At 43.9% G+C, this 19,687-nt stretch overlaps 1 non-coding gene and 1 pseudogene across 1 annotated transcript; one reads left to right on the forward strand and one right to left on the reverse strand.

Annotated features, from left to right (window-relative positions):
• Positions 1-5,637: 5,637 nt before the first annotated feature.
• LOC140266511 (U2 spliceosomal RNA) lies at positions 5,638-5,828 on the reverse strand. The gene has a single exon (XR_011907135.1). It is a non-coding gene; the product is annotated as a U2 spliceosomal RNA (small nuclear RNA).
• A 9,748-nt stretch (positions 5,829-15,576) lies between these two features.
• LOC140320649 (U2 spliceosomal RNA) lies at positions 15,577-15,726 on the forward strand (annotated as a pseudogene).
• The last annotated feature ends 3,961 nt before the right edge of the window (positions 15,727-19,687 follow it).

Raw genomic sequence — 19,687 nt, forward strand, 5'->3', positions numbered from 1 at the left:
ACAAGAAGGTGTGAAAGTCCGACCATGTTTTGTAAAAAGCGGTTAAGAAAAGGTGTGAATGCCCAACAATGTATGATCAAAAGAGGGAGCGGAGGTTTTCGGCTGCAAGAAGGTCTGAATGTCCAACCATAATTTGTAAAAACCGGGGAAGAAAAGGCTCGAAAGCCCGACTATACACCATCAAAAGCGGGAGCAGAAGTGTTCAGCTGCAAGAAGGTCTCAATGTCCATCAATAATTGCTAAAAAACATGAAAGAAAATTTTCGAATATCAAACCGCACATGATCATATGCGAGAGAGGAGGTGTTCAGCTGCAAGAAGGTGTGAATGTCCACCCATAATTCCTGAAAAATGGGTAAAAAAAGGTACGAATGCCCAACCATACATCATCAAAAGCCGATGTGAATGTCAGATCATAATTTGCAAAAACCTGATGAGAAATGGTGCGAATGCTCGTGGAACTCGTGGAAATAAGTTTATTCTTTGATTCCTAAAGGTTTAATGTTGTTCTTTGGTATACTGCAAAGTAATACTTTCTATTTTGTTGAAACCGATTCAGACATGGATGAATATGAAGGACAAAGCAGTTTTAACTTGGTTTGAGTGAAGGAATTCATTTTATATCAAAATCCGAAATTGTGTAGAACTCGTCAATCGACGCTTATTCTCGGATTCCTGAAAAGGTTTAGAGTTGTTCTTTCCTATCCTGCAAAGTACAACGTTCTTTTTTTGTTTAAAGCTATTTAGACATGGATAAATATGAAGGACAAAGCAGTTCCTTCTGTGGGTACAGTAGCTCCCGGAATATGGTGACTGCAGGCCCTGAGCCTGGTGGACATAAGGCCCTCCTGCCCTGTGTTGGGTCCCAGGTTGCGGGGATGCCTATTGCAGCCAGTCTCTGGCTGCCCTCTCCGGGGTTGGAGGGACCAGGCGGATGAATTAATTATTCTGCTAGTTTATATATTTTAAACATAAACAATAAACATTTATAAAACTTCCCTTGGCAAGGCAAATCTGTTTGGCATAAAAGGTATGCAGACTACAATTCTGCTGCCATAATGCACAACTCTGGATTTTGATATAAAATGAATTCCTTCACTCAAACCAAGTTAAAACTGCTTTGTCCTTCATATTTATCCATGTCATAATAGCTTTAAAGAAAAAAAGAACGTTGTACTTTGCAGGATAGGAAATAACAACACTAAACCTTTAGGAATCCGAGAATAATCTTATTTTCACGAGTTCTACACAATTTCGGATTTTGATATAAAATGAATTCCTTCACTCAAACCAAGTTAAAACTGCTTTGTCCTTCATATTTATCCATGTCTAAATAGCTTTAAACAAAAAAAGAACGTTGTACTTTGCAGGATAGGAAAGAACAACTCTAAACCTTTTCAGGAATCCGAGAATATGCGTCGATTGACGAGTTCTACACAATTTCGGATTTTGATATAAAATGAATTCCTTCACTCAAACCAAGTTAAAACTGCTTTGTCCTTCATATTTATCCATGTCTGAATAGGTTTCAACAAAAAAGAAAGTATTACTTTGCAGTATACCAAAGAACAACACTAAACCTTTAGGAATCCGAGAATAAGCTTCTTGTCACCAGTTCTACACAATTTCGGATTTTGATATAAAATGAATTCCTTCACTCAAACCAAGTTAAAACTGCTTTGTCCTTCATATTTACCCATGTCTAAATAGCTTTAAACAAAAAAGAACGTAGTACTTTGCAGTATACCAAAGAACAACACTAAACCTTTAGGAATCCGAGAATAAGCTTCTTTTCACCAGTTCTACACAATTTAGGATTTTGATATAAAAAGAATTCCTTCACTCAAACCAAGTTAAAACTGCTTTGTCCTTCATATTTATCCATGTCTGAATAGGTTTCAACAAAATAGAAAGTATTACTTTGCAGTATACCAAAGAACAACACTAAACCTTTAGGAATCCGAGAATAAACTTATTTCCACGAGTTCTACACAATTTCGGATTTTGATATAAAATGAATTCCTTCACTCAAACCAAGTTAAAACTGCTTTGTCATATTTTTCAGCAAGTATGGTCGGACATTCACACCTACTCACAGCTGAACACCTCCGCTCCCGCATTTGATGGTGTATAGTCGGGCATTCTCACCATTTCTCATCAGGTTTTTAGATTATGATCTGACATTCACACCTGCTTTTGATGTTGTATGGTTGGGCATTCGCACCTTTTTTATCCATTTTTCAGGAATTATGGGTGGACATTCACACCTTCTTGCAGCTGAACACCTCCTCTCCCGCATATGATTGTGTGCGGTTTGATATTCAAAAAATTTTCTTTCATGTTTTCTAGCAATTATTGATGGACATTGAGACCTTCTTGCAGCTGAACACCTCTGCTCCCGCTTTTGATGGTGTATAGTCGGGCTTTCGAGCCTTTTCTTCCCCGGTTTTTACAAATTATGGTTGGACATTTAGACCTTCTTGCAGCTGAAAACCTCCGTTCCCTCTTTTGATCATACATTGTCCGGCATTCGCACCTTTTCTTACCCGCTTTTTACAAACCATGGTCGGACTTTCACACCTTCTTTTAGCCGAACAACTCCGCTCCCGCTATTGATTGTGTAGAGTCGGGTATTTTAACCTTTTCTTACCCGCTTTTTACCAACTATGGTCGGACATTCACACCTTCTTGCAGCGAAACACCTCCGCTCCCTCTTTTGATTGTGTATGTTCGGGCATTCGAACCTTTTCTTACCCGCCTTTTACAAACTATGGTCGGACATTCAAACCTTCTTGTGGCCGAACACTTCCACATCTGCTTTTGATGATGTATAGTTGGGCATTCACACCTTTTCTTACCCATTTTTCAGTAATTATTGGTGGACATTCAGACCTTCTTGCAGCTGAACACCTCCGCTCCCGCTTTTGATGGTGTATAGTCGGGCTTTCGAGGCTTTTCTTCAACGGTGTTTACAAATTATGGTTGGAAATTCAGACCTTGCAGCCGAACAACTCCGCTCCCTCTTTTGATCATACATTGTCGGGTATTCGCACCTTGTCTTACCCGCGTTTTACAAACCATGGTCGGACTTTCACACCTTCTTGTAGCCGAACAACTCCGCTCCCGCTATTGATTGTGTACAGTCGGGTTTTTTAACCTTTTCTTACCCGCTTTTTACCAACTATGGTCGGACATTCGCAGCATCTTACAGCGGAACACCTCCGCTCCCTCTTTTGATGGTGTATGTTCGGGCATTCGAAGTTTTTCTTACCCACTTTTTACAAACTATGGTCGGACATTCAAACCTTCTTGTAGCAGAACACATCCACTTCTTCTTTTGATGATGTATGGTTGGGCATTCGCACCTTTTCTTACCCATTTTTCAGGAATTATTGGTGGACATTCACACCTACTTGCAGTCGAACAGCTCTGCTCCCACTTTTGATTATGTTTGGTTGGATATTCGAACCTTTTCTTAACTGCTTTTTACAAACTTTGGTCGGATGTTCACACCTTCTTGCAGCCGAACACCTCCGCTTCCTCTTTTGATGGTATATATTCGGACATTCGAACCTTTTCTTACCCGCTTTTTACCAACTATGGTCGGACATTCACACCGTCTTTCAGCGTAACACCTCCACTCCCTCTTTTGATGGTGTATGTTCGGGCATTCGCACCTTTTCTTACCCGCTTTTTACAAACTATGGTCGGACATTCAAACCTTCTTGTAGCCGAAAACCTCCACTCCCTCTTTTGATCATACTTTGTCGGGCATTCGCACCTTTTCTTACCCGCTTTTTACAAACTATGCTCGGACATTCAAACCTTCTTGTAGCCAAACACATCCACTCCTGCTTTTGTTGATGTATGGTTGGGCATTCGAACCTACTTGTTGCCCGCTTTTCATTAATTATGGGTGGACATTCACACCTTGTCGCAGCCAAACACCTCCGCTCCCTGTTTTGATCATGTATGGTTGGACATTCGCACCTTTTCTCACCCGCTTTTTGCAAACTATGGTCGGTCATTCACAGCTTCCTCTCCACCATACTTGTATGGTGGGATATTCACACCCACTTGCATCCGAAGATCTCCGCCCCCACTTTTGTTGATATTTAGTCGGTCATTCACACCTTACCCGTTTTCTTGCCGCCAAACACCTCTGATCTCACTTTTGATGATGTAAGATTGGGCATTCAGACCTTGCTTTTCCTGCTTTTCACCAACTATAGATGGACATTCACACCTTCTTGCAGCCGAACACTTCCGCTCCACCTTTTAGGTTTCTATCACACCTTTTTTTTCACTGCATTTTATAGATTATGGTCGGAAATTCTCAACCACTCATCCGAAGACCTCTCCTCCCGCTTTTGTTAATATATTTGAACTTTAATCAGACATTCACACCTACTTGCAGCCGAACACCACCTCTCTAGCTTTTGATGATGTATGGTCCGGCATTCTTACAGTTTCTAACACATTTTTCAGCAATTATGGTAGGACATTCACACCTTCTTGCAGCTGAACACCTCCTCTCCCACTTATGATCATGTGCGGATTGATTTTCGAAAATTTTCTTTCATGTTTTCTAGCAATTAATGATGGACATTTAGACCTTCTTGCAGCTGAACACCTCTGCTCCCGCTTTTGATCATACATTGTCAGGCATTCGCACCTTGTCTTACCCGCTTTTTACAAACTTTAGTCAAACATTCACACCTTTTTGCAGCCGAACACAGTTTTTTGCAGCCGAATTTGGGCATTCGAACCTTTTCATACCCACTTTTTACCAAATATGGTCGGACATTCACACAGTCTTACAGCGGAACACCTCCGCTCCCTCTTTTGATGGTGTATGTTCGGGCATTCGAACCTTTTCTTACCCGCTTTTTACAAACTATGCTCAGACATACAAACCTTCTTGTAGCCGAACACATCCACTCCTGCTTTTGATGATGTATGGTTGGGCATTCGAACCTACTTGTTGCCCGCTTTTCATTAATTATGGGTGGACATTCACACCTTGTCGCACCCAAACACCTCCGCTCCCTGTTTTGATCATGTATGGTTGGACATTCGCACCTTTTCTCACCCGCTTTTTGCAAACTATGGTCGGCCATTCACAGCTTCCTCTCCACCATACTTGTATGGTGGGATATTCACACCCACTTGCATCCGAAGACCTCCGCCCTCACTTTTGTTGATATTTAGTCGGTCATTCGCACCTTACCCGCTTTTGGCAAACTATGGCCTTCTTGCAGCCAAAAACCTCTGATCTCGCTTTTGATGATGTAAGGTTGGGCATTCAGACCTTGCTTCACCTGCTTTTCACCAAATATAGTCGGACATTCACACCTTCTTGCAGCCGAACACGTCTGCTCCACCTTTTAGTTTTCTCTGGGGCATTCACACCTTTTTTTTCAACGCATTTTATAAAAACACCACAGGAACACCGTATTGAGGCTTTGTTCTGACCGCTCATTCGGTTCGCGTTTCTTTCAAGCAATTCTCCTGGTTAGCCCGCACTCGGCTCGCTCCCAGAGCCGTGTTAAAGTCTACTTCGCATTCACTCTCTTTTCTCAGCAGACTAAAAGAAACTTCCATCCTGCACCGCTGTTTGCTTTTCCACAAGAGCAGAGGAGAGCGCACCGTTCCCAGCGGTACTGCAGTACCGGGTCGATGCTTGGAGTGAACGGAGCAAGCTCCTTTTTCAACTCCTATTGATAAAAATCCATTTAATATGTAGTCCTCGCATAGAGGACATATCAGACATTAAACTGATAAGAACAGATACTACACTTGATCTTAGCCAAAAGGCCGAGAAGCGATAACTGTCCACTGGTTCACGTCCGAGGGCCCTTCCTGGCACAATGGGCACTTGTAGCAGTGTTCTTTTTATGGCCATAGTGTCACTTTGCACCTCCGCCCACCCGCTGCACTGAGCACTCTTCAGCCCTTTTAAATGGTATAACTTTACACTACCGCATGCTCCAGCGAGCACCATTCAAGCAACAACTTTGCACTCCAGCTTCGAACATCGGCACAGTCGCAACAAGTAAGGCGACTCTACTCAGAGAAGTCACTCTGCACAGTAACAAGATTTCTTTTGCACAGACAGAAAGGGCTTCATCCGCAAAGGTAAAGCCTGCCAAAAATAGAAACAACTCATTAGTGCTGCTCAACGTTGTACTTTGCAGTAAAAGAAAGAGCAAATCTAAAGTTTCAGGAATCCGAGAATAAGCTTACTTTCATGAGTTCTTCACGATTTCGGATTTTGCTATAAAATGAATTCCTTCACTCAAACTAAATTAAAACTGCTAAACCGCTAATCTGTTACATACAAGGCAGATGTCAAATTCACCGAAATAGGATCTAAGGGTATTTGGCTTATCGAGCTGTAGCAGCTTCGGTAAAAGAGTATAAGTTGAAGAGTTTGTGAATAAAGGTGTGCGCACACATAGTGAGTTGTAGGAAAATAGGCAGGGAGCAATGCCGGCTGGGGTATATGTTCTTGTATGTTGTCTGACTGTTTGATTTGAATGTGTTGTGTAAGTGTCCTGTTGAATGTTACATGTTTGGGCTTTGACACGCTTCACTGTGGTTGTTAACTGTGTGGTGTGTCCTGAAATGTTATATGTTTGGGCTGTGTGACATGCTTAATGCTTTTCAGTAGCAACCCACTTATTCATATATAGCAACTGACAACATAAGAAGTCCGGACATCTTTGATAGTAGTTGTAGAAGTATCCTTATTGATAATAGATAAACTAATTCATAGTGATAGAACAGTAGATGAACAGGTGCCTGCACATGTCTCATGAAAATAAAATGGGTGTATGATTGCTGACGGCAGAGCAATACTGCCAAACTTATGAGTTCTTGTGGCAAACTTGATTCAGTGTCTTGACGTGTATACGCTGTTTCGCTGACTTGTCACAAGAAACAAAGTGTGTTTGATAAGATCCGACCATTTTATTACGGGAGGATCAGTATGTATGGATTCTGATGTGACTGATAAACCCATTCGTATCTTAAGCATAATCTAATACGTGAGACAACGCCCTGGCACACAATCAAAAAAAAAAAAAGAGAGAGCGGTTTTGTGTCCCCACAGTCCATAATGTAGAAAAGAGAGAAAAAAGCCTTTCTGATTTGGTGTGTGTGCTCACAGTGCAGAGTGTAGAGAAAAGAGAGAAAAGAAAGCCGTTTTGGTGTCACGGGAGACAGAACAGCAAAGGGCTTCATCGAACATTTAAAAAAGATTCAGATTGTTAGAATATCCAGAATTTATAGAAATGGTGGTGATTACTCTTATTTTCTAGAATGGAAATAACTGCACCATGTCTGTTTTATGAATTTAAGGGGCTAAAAAGTTTTGTTCTCGTTTTTCTATGATTAACCGAATGTATGTGAGAGTCCAAACAGACAGAAGGGTTACGGCCGAGCGCTGGACCTTCCAAAAAAGATGAGACAGGTTGGACCCGTGCCGTACTAGTTAAGACCTGCCTGTGGATAACAGGTTCTTTAAACTCTCACAAACTCACACACGTTCGCACACATACACCCATACACACACACATTCTTGAACTTGCTGCAAGATTAAACCTTTGCATTAACTGACTCCAGCAACTCTGAGTCTCATTGAGAGACTTTTCTCAACAATTGGGTCCTCAAACCAGATCTCAACGTTTTTTCCGCTGTCCAGGGTCGGAGCTGAAACCGTGCACGGGGGAGTCAAGTACTCCTAATGAAAGACCCCCTGCTGAATTGCGGTAATTAGGGGCCAGTGTCCACTGAAAGGGGGAAACAGGGACGAGATCGTACTTTTGAATCAATGGCCAGAAGCCATTGGCAGTGCAGGCATCAACAATAATGGTGTTATTTCACCCATTAACACTTAAGGTACCTCATGCAGTGGCTGTGATATGGTTACTTAACAAAATATCTTTACCAGACATCTCTCCTACATAACAGTTCTTCTTTCACAGCCACACCTTGTTGTCGAGAGATGTGCTACACTTAATCCATCCACACTGCTACCTACCCCACAGATGGAAAGCCTCATGATTGCATGTCAGAAATAACCATCAGTGTTTTACCCAGGCCAGACTTAACTGATATACGTTATGAAAATGCAGAAATAACTATATTTATTCAACAGGTCAAGCAAAAAACCCTGATGGCACAAATGCTACAGGATTTACAGTAGTAACAGAAACTGAAGTTTTCTTAAAACAACCACTACCAAAAAATTACTCTGTTCAAGCAGTCGAATTGGTAGCTTTAACTGAAGCTTGTAAATTAAATAACAAAAAGGTTGTTAACGTTTACACTGACAGTCAGTATGCTAAGTGTGACCAAATTTCATCTGCAGAGGCAAAAGTTTGCAAAGCATGGAGATCTGTGAGGGAGTCTTCTGCCTGCAAAGAGAGGGAAGCGAAAACAGGAAAAGATTTAGCTGCTTGCTTAGCTGCAGCATCAGCTCTGGCATTGCCACAAGCAACAGGATCGTCTGAGTTAGTGTGAGCCGCACACTTACAGACCGAGATTGCTGTAGGCAAAAGGATCGCATCAAGAAGATCAGAAACCTGCTTGGAGTTCAGAATAGTTTTACCATCTGATTTAAGGAAATGCCTGTGTTTCCACAGCGCACCAAAGTCATGAACAACACCAAAAGCATATCTGGAATCTGTGTAAATAGTGACTTACCAGCTGCCAACTTACAAGCTTCAGTAAGTGCATTAAGCTCAGTAGTTTGAGCAGAGAAATGTTTAGGAAGAGAACCAGACAACAAAGTGTCATGTGAAGAACATACTGCAAACCAAACACAGTTAGTACCTGTGGCTGGATCACGCAAAGCTGATCCATCTACAAAAAGAATCATGTCAGAGTTTGGAAGAGGAGTCTCTAAAAGATCAGGTCGGGGTGTACAAACTTGTTCCAAAACAGCTTCACAGTCATGAGGCTCCCCATCCTCAGGAGTTGGAAGCAAAGTAGCAGGATTCAGAACAGTACAACGTTTAACAGTGACATTTGGCATATCACAGAGGTGTATCTGAGCCAACGAGCAGTTGAAAGATGTGAAGTTTTCTGCTCGAGAAGAATAATGGCAACAGCATGAGGAACCAAAACAGTCAAATTAGCGTAGCCCACAATATCTTGGGAGGCCAGGACAGCTTTCTCTGCAGCTGCAACAGCACGAAGACAACCAGGCAGGCCTGCAGCCACAGAGTCCAGTTTTGCTGAGAAATGAGCCACTGGCCTTTGCCTGCCCCATGTTCCTGCATAAGAACAGATGTCATACAACCATGCTTCTCATCAACTGCCTGTATGAAAGGTTTATGAGGATCTGGAATGCCAAGTGTTGGTGCTGTTTGAAGAGCCAGCTTAAGCTGACTAAAGGCTGATTCAGCCTCAGGAGTCCATGGAACACGATCAGCTGACTGGAGGCCTTTACCATGGATAAGAGCACCTAAGAGAGCTTCGAGAAAAGAGTAGTTAGGAATAAAGTTCCTGCAGTAAGATGTTATACCTAAGAATGACATAAGCTGTTTTTTAGTAACCGGTTTAGGAATGATCTGAACTGCAGCAACACGTTTAGGAGAAAGTGAGCGCCCATCCTTAGAAATCACATGACCCAAAAAGGTGACTTCGTCCTGTACAAACTGTAACTTAGAAAGGCTGGCTTTATGGCCATAAGAAGGAAGATGTTTCAACAGATTCACTGTCTTTTTCACACTGTTGTTTAGATGGACTACATAAAAGGATGTCATCCACATACTGCAAAAGAGCAGAGCCTGTGGTTGATTGAAGTTAATCCAGACTAGCTTTGAGGGCAGCATTGTAAATAGTGGGACTTTCACAGTACCCCTGGCATAACCGGGTAAAAGTCCAAGATCTCCCTTCAAACTAAAAAGCAAACCAAAATGGGCTATCAGGGTGCACTGGCGACAAGTCAACCACTGAGAAAAACTGTGCATCTGATGTAATTTGAGACAAAATAGTGTGTGGGTTGGGCACAGTAGGAGCATGTGGCTGAACTGCAGCATTCACCGCTTGGAGGTCCTGTACAAAACGCCATTCATCTGGCTGGCCAGCATCTTTAATCTTTTTAACAGGAAACAATGGAGTAAGCACAGGTGAATTTTCAAAAGGAACAATAACGCCTGTTTTCTGAAAAGATTGAAAAACAGGTTTAATCCCTTTAATTGCTTCAGGCTTAAAAGGGTATTGTTTTTTACATGGACAAAAGTCTGATTTAGGGGTGACAATTACTGGTTCACAGCCTTTTATCAACCCCACATCATATTTGCTCTTAGCCCAAAGATCATTGGGCACTTCAGCCAACATGGGTATCGAAGACAAATCTGTTTCAGATAAAAAACATGCTTCAAAATGTGATTCTGTGGTAGGAATTAAGTCCACAATTCTTTGACAATGCATTGTACTCAAAAATGTTTTTTTGTACGCTGACAATCGTTCAGAAAACATCAAATTTGGATCAGCAGGTGAAACGGTCCACTCCATTTCTTTCTGACATGTAGCAACAAACTCTCCCACACCTTGTCACTGCAAGTGTGTACGTTTGGCCAAGGAAATGTGAGGGCGAGTACCACAAACATTAAAAAAATCGAAGTGCTCTGGAGTGAGCGACACAGCCAATAAAGTAGGCGCACATATTTTTTCACTTCTTCTCATAGTCATTGTCAGGCCCCAAAGAAATGTGTGATGTGCAGTGCAAATCAGTAGGTTGCATGAAATCAGAAAGGGGTGAAACTAACGCTTTTGCTTCTTCCACTAGTTGTTGTGAAAAAGGAGAGCTGGGAAGTTTCCACTGATAAGCATATGTAAGTGCCGATGAATCAAACTGCACTGCTGTGAAAACTTTGTCAGACTGTAACATAACCTTAACACCCTCTGGTGTAGAAGTTAAAATAATGCCTAATTTACACATGAGATCACAGCCCATCAGGTTAATGGGACACAACTCTGATAACAAAAATGAGTGTTTGAAGGAGAGCTCATCGGGAGTGAAAACACGCAATGGGCATTGTCATTTTCTCCTTCACAACCTGGCCTGATGCAGACATACAGTAAACGTGGTTTCCACTTAACTTTGGAGGACAATCAAACTCCCCTGACGTCACTACCGATGAACATAATTTCCTATATTCTGAGAGAAATATCTTTGCTCTAGGACGGAAATAGCATGCAAAACTTTACTACGTGAATCACAGTCGGCAAGCGTTTCTTCACTACACAGAGCAGGAAAAATGTGTGAGTGTGTTTATGCTATCACCCATTAGTGGAGGCTCCGCTGCCGCGTGACGTCCAGAACCTGCCTCCCACCCTCAGTCAGCCTTTTGCCCAATTTCATCACTTTTCAGCTGTGGACAGTCCTTCTTCCAGTGTCCAGCCTGGCCACAGTAAAAACAAATATTCGGATCATAGCTCTGGCGTGGCCCATTTCGACCTCCTCTCCCACACGTCCACGTCTTCGACTTCGGCCTCGTCCTCTGTTTACACACACTGCGTAATACATGGTCATGGCTGCCAAATGCAGCTCCTTTTCACACTTGTCCCTTTTGGTTGTCTTACGCGTCTCAACTTGGTTATGAGCATGGCGAGCATATCGGCGAACGTCAGCCAAACGAGGACCCTCACACCATCCCACGTAAATGTTCTTTACTTCAGTGGCGACATCTGGCATGAGGCCTTTAATTATTGCATCGCAAACTGTGGCCTTCTCTCAGCCAAACACCTCTGATCTCGCTTTTCATGATGTAAGTTCCTGCGTATGCTGCCGCTTACCTGGATGACGTCATCATCCATAGCAACAGCTGGGCGGAGCACGTTCAGCAGATGGCGGCAGTGCTGGAGTCACGGGGCTCACGGCCAACCCAAAGAAGTGTGCAGTTGGATGGAGGGAGGTACGGTATCTGGGGTACCACTTGGGCGGCGGACAGGTGCGTCCACAGGTAGACAAGACAGCAGCGATTGCATCCTGCCCAAAACCTAAGACCAAGAAAGAGGTGAGGCGGTTTTTGGGGCTGGCCGGATATTACCGGCGATTTATTCCCAACTTCGCGGAGCTGACCAGCCCTTTGACCAACCTTACCCGAAAAGGTGCCTCTGATCCGGTCCGGTGGACGAAGCAGTGCCAGGTGTCACTTGAGAGGGTAAAGCAGACCCTCTGTGGGGAGCCTCTTCTCCACACACCTAACTCCTCTCTCCCATTTGTCCTGCAGACTGATGCATCGGGAAGGGGGTTGGGGGCTGTTCTGTCCCAGCAGGTGCGGGGCGTTGACCACCCAGTGCTTTACATCAGCCAGAAACTATCCGAGAGGGAGACCAGATACAACACGGTGGAGAGGGAGTGCCTGGCCATCCGGTGGGTGGTCGGCGCTCTGCGGTATTACTTGCTGGGGCGCCCATTCACCCTTTGCTCGGACCTTGCTCCCCTCCAGTGGCTCCACCGAATGAAAAATGTCAATGCACGGATCACCCGCTGGTATCTGGCACTACAGCCTTTTAAATTCAAAGTGGTCCATAGGCCGGGGGCACAGATGGCTGTGGCCGACTTCCTTTACAGCTCGCATGGCGAGGTGTGTGTGTGTGTGTGTGTGTGTGTGTGTGTGTGGGGGGGGGTTAGGCCGGACCGCTCCCCGGCCAAGGTCAGGCGGTGGAGGTATGTGGAGGGGGCGTGGTGCATCAGCTGCAGGAGAGAGCTGTGGAGAGAGCTCTGGGGAGCAGGACTAGGTGAGTGATTAGTACACCGGCAGTCACTTGTCTAATCACTCTCCTCTTTAAAAAACTCAGAGCTGTAAGGAGGATTGAAGTGGAGTCGGCAGCACGAACCGGGAGGGAAGGCCTGCGAACGACTCCACATTCATGAAAAAAGGTTAAATAAACTATACGTTGAACCGTCCTCTGTCTCTGAGTCTCTCTGAAAGAACCCGCAGTGGCAACAGGCCGCCTCAATGTGCAATTATTAAAGACAGTAGAGGACAATCTCTCTCGTTGGAAGTCCTTACCTATATCACTTATGGGGAGAGTTACAACCATTAAAATGATGATACTACCAAAAGTTAACTATCTGTTCTCAATGATCCCCATAAAACCACCTGCTACTTGGTTTAAGTCACTAGATTCATGCATCTCTAAATTTCTGTGGAAAAACAAACCACCACGTATTAGTTTAAAAACCCTACAGAAGACCAAGGACAGGGTGGATTAGATTTACCTAATTTTCAGCACTATTCCTTAGCCAATAGGTTACAGTATATATCAAAATGGTTTAAACCTAGCCCAATAGATGAACATGGATAAGTATAGAACAAGCATTGTGTGATAATCTGGAAATCTCTGACCTGCCACTTATTAGTCAAATGGTGAAAAATCACAAATGTTTCAAAAGCATTAACATCAGCACCTCTCTGACAGCCTGGTGGGAATTTCTTAAAATAACAAAGTCTTCACTTGTCCCGTGTAAGCTTACACCCATCTGGAACAATCCTGACATCCTGCAAAACAAAAAAATGCTAAACTTTACTCTGTGGAAGATCAAAGGAATCAAACATCTGGAACATATAATCCAAAATGGACATTTTATTTCATTTGATGAGCTCATATCACAACATGAGATAGGCAGCAATAAATTCCTAGAATATCAACAACTTAAGTCTATAATAACAAAGAAATATATCCTCCACCAACCAGACTTACAACTCCCGATTAGGGTAGCAGAATTTCTAAGCATCTGCACCCCAAAACTACTATCAAAAATATATAAATTATTGTCTAAGATAGATGACACAATGTCTCTACCGTCCTCAAAATGGGAGGCAGATTTATCCATCAGTTCTAGTCATAGCTTCTGGCCACAAGTATGTTTGAACACCTTCACAATGACTCGAAATCCTAATTTACAGCTCATACAATACAAAATTCTTCATAGAACACACTATACAGGACAAAGGATGTTCAGGATGGGTCTAACACACTCAAACATCTGCTCACATTGCACAGATAACACACCTGATGATTATGCACACGCTTTGTGGTTTTGTGCGCCTGTCCAAAAGTTCTGGCTTGAAGTCTGTGCGGACCTATCAACATGGCTAAAGTGTAGCATTCCTGCATGCCCCACACTGTGCATACTGGGTGACTTAGACAACATCAACGTGGAATTTAGCTTAGCACACATGATCCTCACAGTGTTATGTATAGCAAAGAAAACTATTCTCATGAACTGGAAAGCGAAGAACAATCTGTGTATTAACCAGTTTAGAAATTTTCTTTTAGATTATATTAGCATGGAAACAATGTCTGCTTCCTCAAAACATCAATTGGCTGAATTTAATTCTCTCTGGTCCCCTCTGATTAGCTTGATCACATAGTGTTGGTGGTGGGTTGCTGTCCCGTCGCTCTGGGCGGTTGGGTGTGTGCTGGGGGGGGGCTGTGTGGCTTTGGGCGTCTGGTGGTCTCTCGGGTCGTGGGGACCGGGTTGGTCATTGCTGGGGGGGACTGTGTGTCGGGCTTGGAGGGCAGTTTTGGGGGCTTGCGGGTGGGGCTGTCTTGCGGTGTGGGGCGGGGTCCCTTAGGGGCCTTGGGGTGGTGGCTGCTGGCTCTGTACCGGGTGACGGGGCCGCTCTGGCGTGGGTGGTGGAGCTGGGCCTGGACCTGGGGGCTTGCCGCTGCCTTGTGCCCGGGGCGGGGCCCTGCCTGTGCCTGGGGGGTCTGGGTTGCCCTGGACATGCCACAGTATGCGTGGGTTGGTGCAGGTCCTGGTGCCGGCCTTGTTGCTCTGGGAACTCCAAGGTGTCCGCAGGTGGTTGTTTTTTTTAGGGTGTTGGGGCGTGCGGTGAGGAGGAGGGGGTCTGTATGGGGGTGTGCTTTTCCCCTGTTGGGGGGGGCCTGGGGGGGCCTGGGTGATGGTGGGTCTCAGGCCCGGGCTGCTGCGACTGGTGTAACCGGGTGATTTGTTTGTTTGTTTGTTTGATTTTTGTTGTTGTTTGTTTGTTTTTGTAGAGGTCCTCTGGGGTGGGGTTGGGTTGAGTGGGGTGGGGCGGGATGGGTTCCTTCTGGGGGTACAGTAGTTCCCGGAATATGGTGACTGCAAGCCCCGAGCCTGGTGGACATCAGGCCCTCCTGCCCTGTGTTGGGTCCCAGGTAGCGGGGATGCCTATTGCAGCCAGTCTCTGGCTGCCCTCTCCGGGGTGGGAGGGACCAGGAGGATGAATTAATTATTCTGCTAGTTTATATATTGTAAACATAAACAATAAACAATTATAAAACTTCCCTTGGCAAAGCAAATCTGTTTGGCATAAAGGTATTCAGACTACAATTCTGCTGCCATAATGCACAATTCCGGATTTTGATATAAAATGAATTCCTTCACTCAAACCAAGTTAAAACTGCATTTTCCTTCATATTTATCCATGTCCAAATAGCTTTAAACAAAAAAGAACGTTGTACTTTGCAGGATAGGAGAGAACAACACTAAACCTTTTCAGGAATCCGAGAATAAGCGTCGTTTCACGAGTTCTACACAATTCCGGATTTTGATATAAAATTAATTCCTTCACTCAAACCAAGTTGTGATATGTCTATGCAAGGACCACATATTAAATGGATTTGTATCAATAGGAGTTGAAAAAGGAGCTTGCTCCGTTCACTCCAAGCATCGACCCGGTACTGCAGTGCCGCTGGGAACGGTGCGCTCTCCTCTGCTCTTGTGAAAAAGCAAACAGCGGTGCAGGATGGAAGTTTCAGGGACCCCAAGATGAAACTTTCTTTTAGTCTGCTGAGAAAAGAGAGTGAATGCGAAGTAGACTTTAACACGGCTCTGGGAGCGAGCCGAGTGCGGGCTAACCAGGAGAATTGCTTGAAAGAAATGCGACACCGAATGAGCGGTCAGAACAAAGCCTCAATACGGTGTTCCTGTGGTGTTTTTATAAAATGCGGTGAAAATAAAGGTGTGAATGCCCCATAGAAAACTAAAAGGTGGAGCGGAAGTGTTCGGCTGCAAGAAGGTGTGAATGTCCGACTATATTTGGTGAAAAGCAGGTGAAGCAAGGTCTGAATGCCCAACCTTACATCATCAAAAGCGAGATCAGAGGTTTTTGGCTGCAAGAAGGCCATAGTTTGCCAAAAGCGGGTAAGGTGCGAATGACCGACTAAATATCAACAAAAGTGGGGGCGGAGGTCTTCGGATGCAAGTGGGTGTGAATATCCCACCATACAAGTATGGTGGAGAGGAAGCTGTGAATGGCCGACCATAGTTTGCAAAAAGCGGGTGAGAAAAGGTGCGAATGTCCAACCATACATGATCAAAACAGGGAGCGGAGGTGTTTGGGTGCGACAAGGTGTGAATGTCCACCCATAATTAATGAAAAGCGGGCAACAAGTAGGTTCGAATGCCATAACATACATTATCAAAAGCAGGAGTGGATGTGTTCGGCTACAAGAAGCTGTGAATGTCCAGCCATAATTACTCAAAAACGGGTAAGAAAAGGTAGTATTGCCAGACCATAAATGATCAAAACAGGGAGCGGAGGTGTTCCGCTGTAAGAAGGTGTGAATGTCCGACCATAATTGGTAAAAAGCGGGTAAGAAAAGGTTAAAATACCCGACTGTACACAATCAATAGCGGGAGCGGAGTTGTTTGGCTACTAAAAGGTGTGAAAGTCCGACCATGGTTTGTAAAAAGCGGGTAAGAAAAGGTGCGAATGCCGGACAATGTATGATCAAAAGAGGGAACGGAGGTTTTCGGCTGCAAGAAGGTCTAAATGTCCAACCATAATTTGTAAAAACCGGGGAAGAAAAGGCTCGGAAGCCCGACTATACACCATCAAAAGCGGGAGCGGAGGTGTTCAGCTGCAAGAAGGTCTGAATGTCCATCAATAATTGCTAGAAAACATGAAAAAAAATGTTCGAATATCCAACCGCACATGATCATAAGTGGGAGAGGAGGTGTTCAGCTTCAAGAAGGTGTGAATGTCCACCCATAATTCCTCAAAAATGGGTAAAAAAAAAGGTGCGAATGCCCAACCATACATCATCAAAAGCAGGACTGGATGTGTTCGGTTACAAGAAGGTTTGAATGTCCGAGCATAGTTTGTAAAAAAATTTCCAGTTCACTCCATTAAATGCTTTTTCTGCATCTAGAGAGTCGATTGTGGTTTCCAAGTTGTTGATGGTTGAATAGTCTATGAGATTAATGATCCGGTTTGTGAACGAACTGTTGTGCCTACTGCTCTTCAGCCTGTCAAATGAAACGTAGAATTTAAAACGTGACAAATGAACGAAGACCCAAGCAGTTGAGTCGTAAACTAATCAATACTGTTTCCTGTGCGAGGACCTGTCAGTCGAGGAGTTGAGTCATGAACGAATCAATACTGTTTCCTGTCCTGCTGACTGAGCTTATGAAGCTGCCGCCTGCCATGTGGTGAGGAAGGGTACTGCATGAAAATGAACGAATCACTCACTGAGACAACTCGTTACTCCCGAGTCATATAAAAAATTTGTTCATGTCGAACGAATCGCTCACGAACGACACATTACTATCTATTTGACGAGTTATGCATGAATTCGGATTTTGCAATAAAATTAATTCCTTCTCTCAAACCAAGTTCAAACTGCTTTGTCCTTCATATTTATCTACTTCTAATCTAGTTTCAACAATAAACAACCCCACATCATATTTGCTCTTCGCCCAAAGATCATTGGGCACTTCAGCCAACATGGGTATCGAAGACAAATCTTTTTCAGATTAAAAACATGCTTCAAAATGTGATTCTGTGGTAGGAATTAATTCCACAGTTCTTTGACAATGCATTGTACTCAAAAATATTTTTTTGTATGCTGACAATCGTTCAGAAAACATCAAATTTGGATCAGCAGGTGAAACGGTCCAATCCGTTTCTTTCTGACATGTAGCAACAAACTCTCCCACACCTTGTCAATGCCAGTGTGTAGGTTTGGCCAAGGAAATGTGAGGGCGAGTACCACAAACATTAAAAAAATCGAAGTGCTCTGGAGTGAGCGACACAGCCAATAAAGTAGGCGCACATATTTTTTCACTTCTTCTCATAGTCATTGTCAGGCCCCAAAGAAATGTGTGATCTTCAGTGCAAATCAGCAGGTTGCATGAAATCAGAAAGGGGTGAAACTAACGCTTTTGCTTCTTCCACTAGTTGTTGTGAAAAAGGAGAGCTGGGAAGTTTCCACTCATAAGCATATGTAAGTGCAGATGAATCAAACTGCACTGCTGTGAAAACTTTGTCAGGCTGTAACATAACGTTAATACCCTCTGGTGTAGAAGTTAAAATAATGCCTAATTTACACATGAGATCACAGCCCATTAGGTTAATGGGACACAACTCTGATAACAAAAATGAGTGTTTGAAGGAGAGCCCATCGGGAGTGACACACGCAATGGGCGATGTCATTTTCTCCTTCACAACCTGGCCTGATGCAGACATAGAGTAAACGTGGTTTCCACTTAACTTTGGAGGACAATCAAACTCCCCTGACGTCACTACTGATGAACATAAGTTCCTATATTCTGAGAGAAATATCTTTGCTCTAGGACGGAACTAGCATGCAAAACTTTACTACGTGAATCACAGTCGGCAAGCGTTTCTTCACTACACAGAGCAGGAAAAATGTGTGAGTGTGTTTGTGCTATCACCCATTAGTGGAGGCTCCGCTGCCGTGTGACGTCCAGAACCTGCCTCCCACCCTCAGTCAGCCTTTGGCAAAATTTCATCACTTTTCAGCTTTGGACAGTCCTTCTTCCAGTTTCCAGTCTGGCCACAGTAAAAACAAATATTCGGATCATAGCTCTGGCGTGGCCCATTTCGACCTCCTCTCTCACACGTCCACGTCTTCGACTTCCGCCTCGTCCTCTGTTTACACCAACTGCGTAATACATGGTCATGGCTGCCAAATGCAGCTCCTTTTCACACTTGTCCCTTTTGGTTGTCTTACGCGTCTCAACTTGGTTCTGAGCATGGCGAGCATATCGGCGAACGTCAGCCAAACGAGGACCCTCATACCATCCCACGTAAATGTTCTTTACTTCAGTGGCGACATCTGGCATGAGGCCTTTAATTATTGCATCGCAAACTGTGGCCTTCTCTCAGCCAAACACCTCTGATCTCGCTTTTCATGATGTAAGGTTGGGCATGCAGACCTTGCTTCACCTGCTTTTCACTAAATATAGTCGGACATTCACACCTTCTTGCAGCCGAACACTTCCGCTCCACCTTTTAGTGTTCTATCACACCTTTTTTTTCACCGCATTTTATAGATTATGGTTGGAAATTCTAAACCACTGTCATCCGAAGACCTCTCCTCCCGCTTTTGATCATAGATTGTCAGGCATTCGCACCTTGTCTTACCCGCTTTTTACAAAATTTAGTCGAACATTCACACCTTTTTGCAGCCGAACACAGTTTTTTGCAGCCGAATTTGGGCATTCGAACCTTTTCATACCCACTTTTTACCAACTATGGTCGGACATTCACACCGTCTTACAGCGGAACACCTCCGCTCCCTCTTTTGATGGTGTATGTTCGGGCATTCGAACCTTTTCTTACCCGCTTTTTACAAACTATGCTCGGACATTCAAACCTTCTTGTAGCCGAACACATCCACTCCTGCTTTTGATGATGTATGGTTGG

The sequence above is a fragment of the Leuresthes tenuis genome, unplaced genomic scaffold, assembly GCF_036924035.1.
Source record: "Leuresthes tenuis unplaced genomic scaffold, fLeuTen1.0.hap1 SCAF_12, whole genome shotgun sequence".
NCBI lineage: Eukaryota > Metazoa > Chordata > Actinopteri > Atheriniformes > Atherinopsidae > Leuresthes > Leuresthes tenuis.